Below are 9,519 nucleotides of genomic sequence, written 5' to 3' on the forward strand. Positions count from 1 at the left end.
CAAAATCGTGCACTCTGCCAGTCAACCACACTAACAGCTACGTATGTAAAGATCTGCTGGCTTCAGCTGCTCAATAAACCCGTTCTGAACTGCCTGGTTGGAATGAGGTTTCATTGTCTGAGTGAATGTTTCATTTTGATGTGCGCTTGTTTTATGTGGCACAGATCAGCATCACTGCTCCCACTGAGAGCAATGTTCTTCACATTATAGGTGAGTTACAAATACACAGTAATCATGTGTCAATATGTCACCTCTTGTTTGAGGCCCAGACCTTTGCTCATTTTTCTGTATTTAGCCCTCACCAAGAATACTTTGGACACCGTCTCTGTGATGCTACAGACGCTGCTAAAACACAGTGGATTTCATTCTGTTCTATGTAGAAAAGACTGTTTGATTCATGTCTGATGAATTCATCTTGGAGTATTTATCCTCCACTTCTAGAAGTCCGCTCCGTGGAAATCCTGTCCGACTTTAAAGCGTTCCGTGTTTCCATGGTGACAGAGGGAACAGCTGGTTAGCATCTTTCTAACTTGACTGAACTGAGGGTTGGGGCTTCCAGCACAGAACCAACCTGAGAGCAAATGAACATTCAAATCCTCCACAAGCTAAACCCCATCAGCGTTGGACTGCTTCTGACAGACAGACTTCATTGATGGCATCTTCCGTTCTGGACCTGACGTTTAGCACACCATAGCTGGATTCCAGAGCGCTTTATCAAAGCGCCTTAAGCCCGTTTGGACTCTGGCGCTCCACGCGCTGGATGAATAGTGGCGTTTGGAGGAAGTGCGGCTGCGCAGTCCGTCACTGAACACCGTCACTGCCTGGACCTCTTTCTGGGTCCTAGTGCCCTAAAGGTTACAGCTCCTGGTTCCACAAGAAAAAAGTCCATTCTAGAGGCCACTCTGACGTCATCATCATCAAAGACAGCGTTACCTAGCAACCATAGCAAGACCATAGCAGCTATAGAGGGAAACACAACAAACCATCAACGGCGGTTAAAGCAGTCAGACGTTTGTTCTGCAGCTCAGCAAAAATCTCTGCTTTAGGTTTTGGGGAGAAAAACAAAGGAAAACACACGGAGAAGGATTCTGCAAAGGAAATCCCAAGTTCTATTGGTAAGTCAGCGTCCTGGAAACATGCTTTGTTGGTTCTGAAGTGGCATGAATGCAGACTTAGATTGGTTTGTTTCCTTGGATTCTTCAGATGGATTCAAGCTGTAAATGTTGTCAGCATAAAGCAAGTTTGGACTAAACTAAAGCAGAAAGTGGCTTTGAAGATGGTCAGGAGAAATGAGGGCTTTTTTCAGGAATTCTTGGAAGAGGAGGACTTCTCCAAACAACCAGAATCTAGGAGGAGGTTTTTTCAGCATTGAGATCAGGATTTAGCATGAGCTTCAATCCCATTTTTGTTCAATCCAAATGTTTACCGTCATATTCAGGAGTTCAACTCTGAAAGCCACCATGACATCAGAGACATTAAAGACCCTGTTACCTAGCAACCAAACACAACAAACTGTAGACTATTCAAACTGGACATTTTGGGGCAACAATTCTTTTCTAACTCAAGTTTTCATGAAAAATCCAAATGATGGAAACAGATTGTGTAAAGGAAATGAGGATCTATTGGTGAGTCACAGTCCTGGAAACATGAGTTGTGCTCTGATGAAGACGCCTGATCCAAATGTGGATTTTTGAAATGTTCTTCATGAGATTCAAACTGATTGAAGCTTTGAATTAAAGGTGTCAACACATTTCTGCATTGGATTCATTCTGTTTCAGTGTCTAAGGTTGGTTTTGTGGCAGAAACCAAGTTTTTGTTGAACAGTAGTGTTTGAAAAAGCAGAAAGTGGCTTTGAAGATGGTCAGGAGAACTTCTTTGAAGAGGAGGACTTCTCCAAACAACCACAACCTTAGAGGAAGTTTTCTGAGCATTCATAGAATGCTTTTACAATGACTCATCATTTTCCACAAGAAGCTAATGAGTTTTTCCAAATGCATGCTGGATATTCTTAGTTCTAGCTTGGAAAACACTTTGTGGGATTTCCCTGGAAAACCTGCTTTATCAATCATTTTGGTCTCTTTTTCTTCTTCTAAGTTCCAGCTTGGTGAGTGTGCAGGTCGCCATGGCAACCAGTGTCCAGGTCAAAGGGAGGACCAAACAAATGCAGGCTCTGGTTCTAACTGCTGGATCAGAAGTGGAATGTGAGCTGTAGTGGTGTGTCTGCAGCTGGATGTGGAACACATGAGGGAGGGGTCAAAGGTCAATCTTTCTTCCAAACAAATGTTGTCAGTCTATTCTCCAACAATGCTCCAACATCTTCAAAGGTTTTTGGTCCCAAATCCAGAGTGTAGCTGGTAGGACGTGATCATTTCAGCCTCAGATTTGGGATCTGTCATCTCTCTGCCACCGTGACACCGAGTGATGAGTTCATGCTCCAAAGCGGCCCGATCGCTGGCTTTAGGGACTATTCCAAAAGCTTTCAATGATGGCGGGGAATGAACATTAGGAACAGATGACGGCTTGAAATGTCTGCTGTTGGTTTCTGATCCAGACAGAAATTCAATCAAATGTCTGTGAATCCATGATTTCCTTAGAATCTTTGACTCTAGATTCAGATCCATCTGGTTCAAAGGATGAAACTGCAGCTAAAAGTCTTACAAAAGTCCAAATCCTCAAAGATGAAACAGAAAGTTCCTAGAGAGTCAAATGAAAAACAATCAGATTGTCTTAGATAAACCCGTTTGGAAGTTAAAGCATAGAAACAAAGAAAGTTCCAAAAGCTAAAAGCCTTAAATAAAGAAAAGTCCAAAGAAAAACAGAAATCCCACATTTGGATCAGTAAAGACATGAATTCTCCAGAAACATCCAGAAACAGCTCTGAGCAGCAGCCATGAAGGGACTGAGAACAGACGGACATCAAAGCAGAATCCAAGCAGCACCTTCATCCTGATGAAGCTCCGCCCTCTGACCTTCAGCAGTCATCTCCAGGCTCCGCCCCCAGTCTGTGACGGCTGGATGATGCTGTCCTCCACCTGCAGCTGGACCTGGATGTTCTCTCAGACCATGTGGCCTCATGGATCAGAAGGTTGAGGGTTCAAGTCCCTTCATGGTTGAAGTCAGACAGAAAGTGAAGAAAAGGGAACATTCAGAGCAGTTTCTGTGCTGTTTGCTTCCTCATGAGTCACGTCTAGATCAGGTCTGGATCCCAGTCAGAAAGTCATCAGGAAATCTGCAGATCAAACCTTCATTTACTGAAATGGAAAACATCAACTGACTTTCTACAGATTCTACTTCCATTCATCAAACTCCGACAGGAAGAAGATTTACAATCAATCAAATCTGTTGATTTCCTGACAAACGTTGTTTTCTCTTCCTGTTTGAGTGTTTGATTGTTTTCAAACATGAAGAGAGTTTTTTTCCTGTTTTTAGCTTAAATTTCTGTTGAAATGTAAAGGTTCAGTCAGAATTCCCCAGCGGCCTCATGTTGGAGGAGGGGCTTCATGAGATGCTGCTGGGGGCGGAGCTTGAACACACACCGCTTCCTGGAACCCAAACTCAGGCTAAGTGGAGGAAAAGTTGGGATTTCTGGTGTTTGTAAAGATCTGGAATGGTTTCCTCCCACAAAAAGGCCTTTTTCTAGTTTCCTGCAGATGAATTCTTTTCCTGCTGGGAGTTCTCATCTGGGTTTGCAGATTCTTAGTTGGAGGAAAACTTGGAGCAAATTCTTCCCAGAAAAAGGATTTTCTCTGGAGTGAATTGACATGAACAGAGTGAGTTTGGACTGAAAGCAGCAACAGGGAGGAGATGTTAGAGCTTCATCAGAAAACAGCTTTCTGGAGGAGTTGGAAGACGTCAACAGTCACAGTGATGGTGAGGAGGAGGAGCTAAGACTTCCAAAGTCAGAGCTAAAGATGGAGGAGCAGCAGGAGGAGGTTCTTCACTGAAGGAGAGCACAAGTCCAGCTTGTCAGTGCTTTGCTGATTGGCTAGTTGGATGTGTTCTTTGATGAGCTTTTCAATCTGACGTCTGCTTGGAGGACTGTTTTCATCCTTTTGGATGATTCCACTATTTGAACCAGACCTGGAACTAGAAGAGACTCAATGAGAACAGAAAGACAAGAAAGGATCCAAACCAAACTCTTTTTCTGTCTGACTTCAACCATGAAGGGACTTGAACCCTCAACCTTCTGATCCATGAGGCCACATGGTCTGAGAGAACATCCAGGTCCAGCTGCAGGTGGAGGACAGCATCATCCAGCTGAAGAAGAGGAGGAGCTTCTGCTGCCTCAAAGAGGAAGGTGGAGGATGTGAGAGGCTGCACTGGAGCTTTGGACCAAACCCTGTGATGGATGAACAACATCTCCAGGCTGTTTCCAGCCTGACCTGGGGCCTGTTTCAGAAAGGAGGTTAAGTGTAAACTCTGAGTGCATTAACCCTGAAATCAGGGAATCCCTGGGTTTTCCGTTTCAGAATGGGAGGTTTGTTAAACCAGAGAAAGCAGAGTAAGTCAAACCCGTTTCTGAAAGAGAGGTAACTTATACTCGGAGTCAGTGTCCATGGTTACTTATGCTGTGAACCTAACCTGGTCGGGAGCAGGTTTTATTCCCTAAACTCAAGGTTTCTGCCGGTCCCCTCCCCTTTTTAGAACGATTGATTGTTCTGGTTCTCTGTCATCTATTGTGTGTAAGTTTGTATCTTGAGCCGACGCTGCAACAACTGAATTTCCCAAGCTGGGATAAATAAAGTATCTTTATCTTATCTTATCTTTAAAGACAAAGCCGTATTTTTCGCTTTAACCTTCATTGCCCACATTTCCGTCACACAGAGACGGTCTAAGTGACAAGAATGGCTTGTCCTTTTTTGGAGGACCCAATAGACGAGGAGGCTGCATTAATTCGTAGAGAATTATATTTACCTCGTGAGAGGATTTTGATAAGACTCGATTTTTTGTCATTTCCCCATACGTTTTTGTTTGAGCGTTACCGTTTTTCGTTGCAGTCAATTACATATATACAATAAAAACAACATTAGATATGTATTGCTATGTAGATGTTTCATATGTCAAATATTGTCAACAAAGCCTACATCCATGACATGCTCAAATTTGACCTGATTGAATTATGTTTTTATACTTCATTTTTAGCTGCTGCCATGTTCTTTTAATTCCTGCAGGATTGCATCAACATGAAAATGAAATCAGGGACATTGAATTAAATTAATGTAACAATTACTTTTTGGAAACACAATGTGCTAGTACTGCTTACTTTCTTAATCCCATATAAACCTATACCACTTGATCAATACAAGGGTAGTGTTGCGGTGTGTGTGTGTGCTGAGCGGGGTGCAAGTGCAGGCCAGATGGGGGGGGGTGAGCACGGAGCGGAGGTGTGTGCGTGGTATATATTGTGTGTTCGGAGGACGGAGCACTTAGTTAAATAAAGAGAAGGTGTCATTCCCAGAATAACTGTTTTGGAGTCATTCTTAATCCGCTCTGGAGGTTGAGGGTTTCCAACGGGAAGTGAACCCCGAAGGAGAATTCCCTTCGGCCCTGAAGGAAATCTCCCCTGCGCTTCTGACCACGGTCGGAAAGACGAGAGAAAAGAAAGGAGAAGTCTTCGCGCAGCGAAAGGTTCAACAGTAGACAAAAGTTCACTTTTAAAAACACAATTGCATGTATTAATATTAAACTAACCAACGTTTGCAAGAGGGGAAGGTTAACAAAAAAGTCCTTTAAACATTACCGACGTTAAATGCATTTTTCCCCCCAGATTGGTTCTGTACACTATGCAGCATTTCATGCATTTACACCAGGAATAACACTTCAAAAGTACACCTAAATATCGCCATTTTTTATTTCACACCTTACGCTATTTAAAAAATTATTACAGCCAATATTTTATAACAATGATTTAAATGCAAACTTAGGCATTAACTTGAGCAGCTATGTTTTCCCACGCTAACTGTCTCTGTTTTGCAGATGCAGCGGTGTTGCTTTTCTTCCGGAATATGTGCTCATATTCACTGTAACTCTGCAGCAGCACGTCAAGTTCAGCTGGCGAAAAATACGCAGACCTCTTGTTTTTCACGGTTGCCATGGTGACTCGTGATATCTGCGCTCCATTAATAATGGCTTCTTATAGTCGCGGTGCGCACGCTCACCTCCGAATCAGTCCACTCAGAGTTGATTGATCTAACTCGGATCAGCTTCTCTGAAACAGAAAACTCAGAGTTGTTAATCTCTCGATTGACCAACTCAGAGTTCAAGTTTAACCTCAGAGTTGGTTGAACCTCCTTTCTGAAACAGGCCCCTGACCGATTTGGTTTGGTTTTTCTTCTTTTAGTCATCATGTATGAAGACATCAGACCTAAAATTACAGAAAAAACATTAAAAATGTTTCACGAACTTATTTTAATAAATTAAAATGTATGATTTCTGTCTATAGGAAGTCATATGAAGTGAAGCTGTGAAAGTGACCACATTTGTTCAACAACCTCATAGCAACAAGAAACAAAGCAGATTTCTCTCCAAAGAAGTTTTTTTCCTCCGTTTTCCATCCAAACAAAGACAAACAGATGTTCTGTTTGGCAGAAATGTGTTTCCACCCAGAGGAACCTGCAGCAGCTGCTGATCCATCAGAAGATTCTGGACCTGCAGAGACTTCCCACACAGCTGCCTCTGCCTCCAAAGAAGCTGCTGATCTGCATGGAGAGAGAGCTCCAAGTCTCTGCAACCAAAGCAAAGAAGCAACCAGAGAACAGAAGCACAGAGCTGAAGCAAACATCCCAGAACGTTGGCTTTGGGAGTCCCACCTTCAGTTTGATCCGCTTCAAGACAAAGTCCCACATGAAAGAGATCAAAGTGAGCTAACCAAGCGCTTCATCCAAGAGAAGCAGCTCCAAAGCACAAAGACTCCGTCTGGTTGCAGGAACTCTGGGAAAGAAAGAGCAGGAGGAACTCCTGCAGGAATCTCTGCAGGAAACATCAGCTTGGAAAGAAGAGCTGACTCAGCTGAAACATCAGCTAACATGTCAGCAGTCTGTGGCTGAGACCAAGTCAACACTCCTGCAGCGAGAGAGAGAGAGAGAGAAAGAGAGACAGAGAGAGAGAGAGAGAGAGAGAGAGACAGAGAGACAGAGAGAGAGAGAAAGAGCTGGAAGCTGCTGTCAGTGCAGAGAAAAGCAGGACAGCTGAAGCTCCCAGACTCTCAGCCCAACAGCTGAAGGAGTCCTCTGGACTCCAAGCTGATCTGCTCCCAATCCAAGAACATGTCCAGAAGGACAAAGACTCCTCCCTCCCTCCCACCTCCTGACTGACTGACACCACAGAGGGAGGCAACAGTCCCATGGAGACCAGCTCTGATGGAGAACCACAAGAACCTGGAAGGAGAACGGCAGCAGTGAACGGCAGCAAGAACAGTCCTCCCTTTTGGGGGAGATCTCCTCACTCACAGAGACCCTCAAGAAGAAGGAGGAGGAGGAGAAAATGATGCTTTCAAAGACCTTGATGGACACATTCAATCAGATCAAAGAGGAGATTGAAAACCTGCAGAAACCAAAACCCAAGAAGAAATCTGGGATGCAGAGATTCCTTCAGTTTTTCCAAAGATCTTAAAGACAGAATTGATCCAAACTGGATTTATTTTGGTTCTTTGAGTTTTTCTACATTTGACAGAAACCAAAGTGGGAGGGGTCATCTTTATGAAGTCTATCAGAATCAGAATCCATCAGAATTTTTGATGGGTTTATAATCTTCATACGCCGTCATTAAAATCTCAGACTCCGTCTCACTGAAGAGTAGCGCTCTCTCTCTTTTTTTCTCCACGCGTTTCCATGGTGACTCTGGAAATCAGCGATCCATTGAGAATGTCTTTATGTACCTGCTGAGCACGTGCATTAACCCAGGGTTACCAAATGGAGCGTAATTACTCTAACTCATATCTGGTCTTTTGGAACCGACATTCCCAGAGTAAACAAGTTCAGGCGGATTTCAGCCAGAGTTCAGGGTTAAAGTCAGGCTAGTTTAAACATGCTTCCTTGAATACCCCCCTGGTTATTTTAGTGGAGTTTTAACCACCAAATGTGGTGTTTTTTTATGAAAAGAGTTCTGGATCTTCCCTCAACGTTGGAGTCTGGTCCTGTATTTGGGTCATCCTGATATACCGTAACAAAGCCTCTTTTCTGTGCTGCAGAATCAGGTGATTCAAGGTGATTACGTAATCACGTCCCTACTGTGCAGCGCTGCATCTCAGTGTGAGGCTGCTTTCTCCACATTAGAATCTGCTGGGATTGTGTCAACTCTTGAATAGTTACCTCAATAAAAAGAATATAAACACTGGAGATAAAGCCCCTGTGTCAAAGCACATGTGTTTTTCAGAACTTATGTCAGTAAGCTTTAGACTTTATTTTGGTTAGAAAACTTAAAATCCAACATTATTCTCCATTTCAGAGCAACACAGCATTGCTCCCAAGTGCATTTTTACTACACTGCTATATTTATAAAGATTGTGAGTCAGCCATCTTAGACGTTGCAAATAAAAAAGGAGAGAAAATGAACAGGACTATCAGCACTGTAAAACACAATGATCATATATCAATAGGCTGAAAGATCATATTTCACCTCAAAAATAAAAAATACAACATTGTGCATTTTTATTTCCACTGTTCTTGTTATTTGCAGTGAGAAGGCCATTTGATATATTTTTTTATTACTGCACTGTTTATCTAAGTTATTACATTGAAGTGAGTAAATTATTACAAAGACGCACTAGTATTTTTTTAACATTTAACTCCAGTGTTCCAAATAACGCTACATGCATCAGTCCACTCCTTGAAGCAGTCGGGGAAGAAAAAACAGCCACACACACGACACGTGTCGGGCAGTTAGCCAGCTCCAGCTTTTATACTTGCATCAACATAAAAAAAAATATCTAGCACGTTCTCAATATTAACAAGGAAATCATACATTTCAAATTGAATTTTTCCTTAAAGTAAATGCAGAAACAAGTTGAAGTAATTACAAAAACATATAAGCAACCTCTCTCCTCTTGGCTTCATCATGCGCTAGCATGCTAGCTCGTTAGCTTGCTAACTCGTCCAACTTGTGGTTAGCTTATTAAAAAAACTGAAAAACAATCTTTAACTCACAAGGATATCTCTTTAAACACAACTCTGTTTGAAAATCTTTAGAATCCTCCTTTAGTGTCGATTCGTGCCAAGTTCCTATTTCTGTATGTGTTCCAGAAGCACACTGATGTCCTCTCATCTCACCGTGTCGTCGCAGATGGAAAAAACCTTGAGAAATATGGATTGATATTTCTGCCACCACATTGCACACAAAACTTTACAAGTTGCAAGTGAAAATATTAAATATTTGCCTTTTAATAATTTTTTATTCTGCTTTACTTTTTTTTGCTTTCAAAAACGCTTTTTTTTTGCGTTTGCAAAATGCATGTTTTCGCAGGCGTTATCTCTCAAATCTCGCTTTTGTCCTATCTTTGATTTTGCTGACCACTTTTTCGCA

The 9,519-nt window shown here is 42.4% G+C and overlaps 1 protein-coding gene across 1 annotated transcript in view; it reads left to right on the forward strand.

The window, feature by feature from the left end:
* The window catches only part of LOC144986974 (uncharacterized), a 239,984-nt gene that overhangs the window by 67,133 nt on the left and 163,332 nt on the right, over positions 1-9,519 (forward strand). The window lies entirely within an intron of this gene.

Source organism: Oryzias latipes, chromosome 2 (genome assembly GCF_053564925.1).
Source record: "Oryzias latipes strain Hd-rR chromosome 2, Olatipes_Hd-rR_3.1".
Lineage (NCBI taxonomy): Eukaryota > Metazoa > Chordata > Actinopteri > Beloniformes > Adrianichthyidae > Oryzias > Oryzias latipes.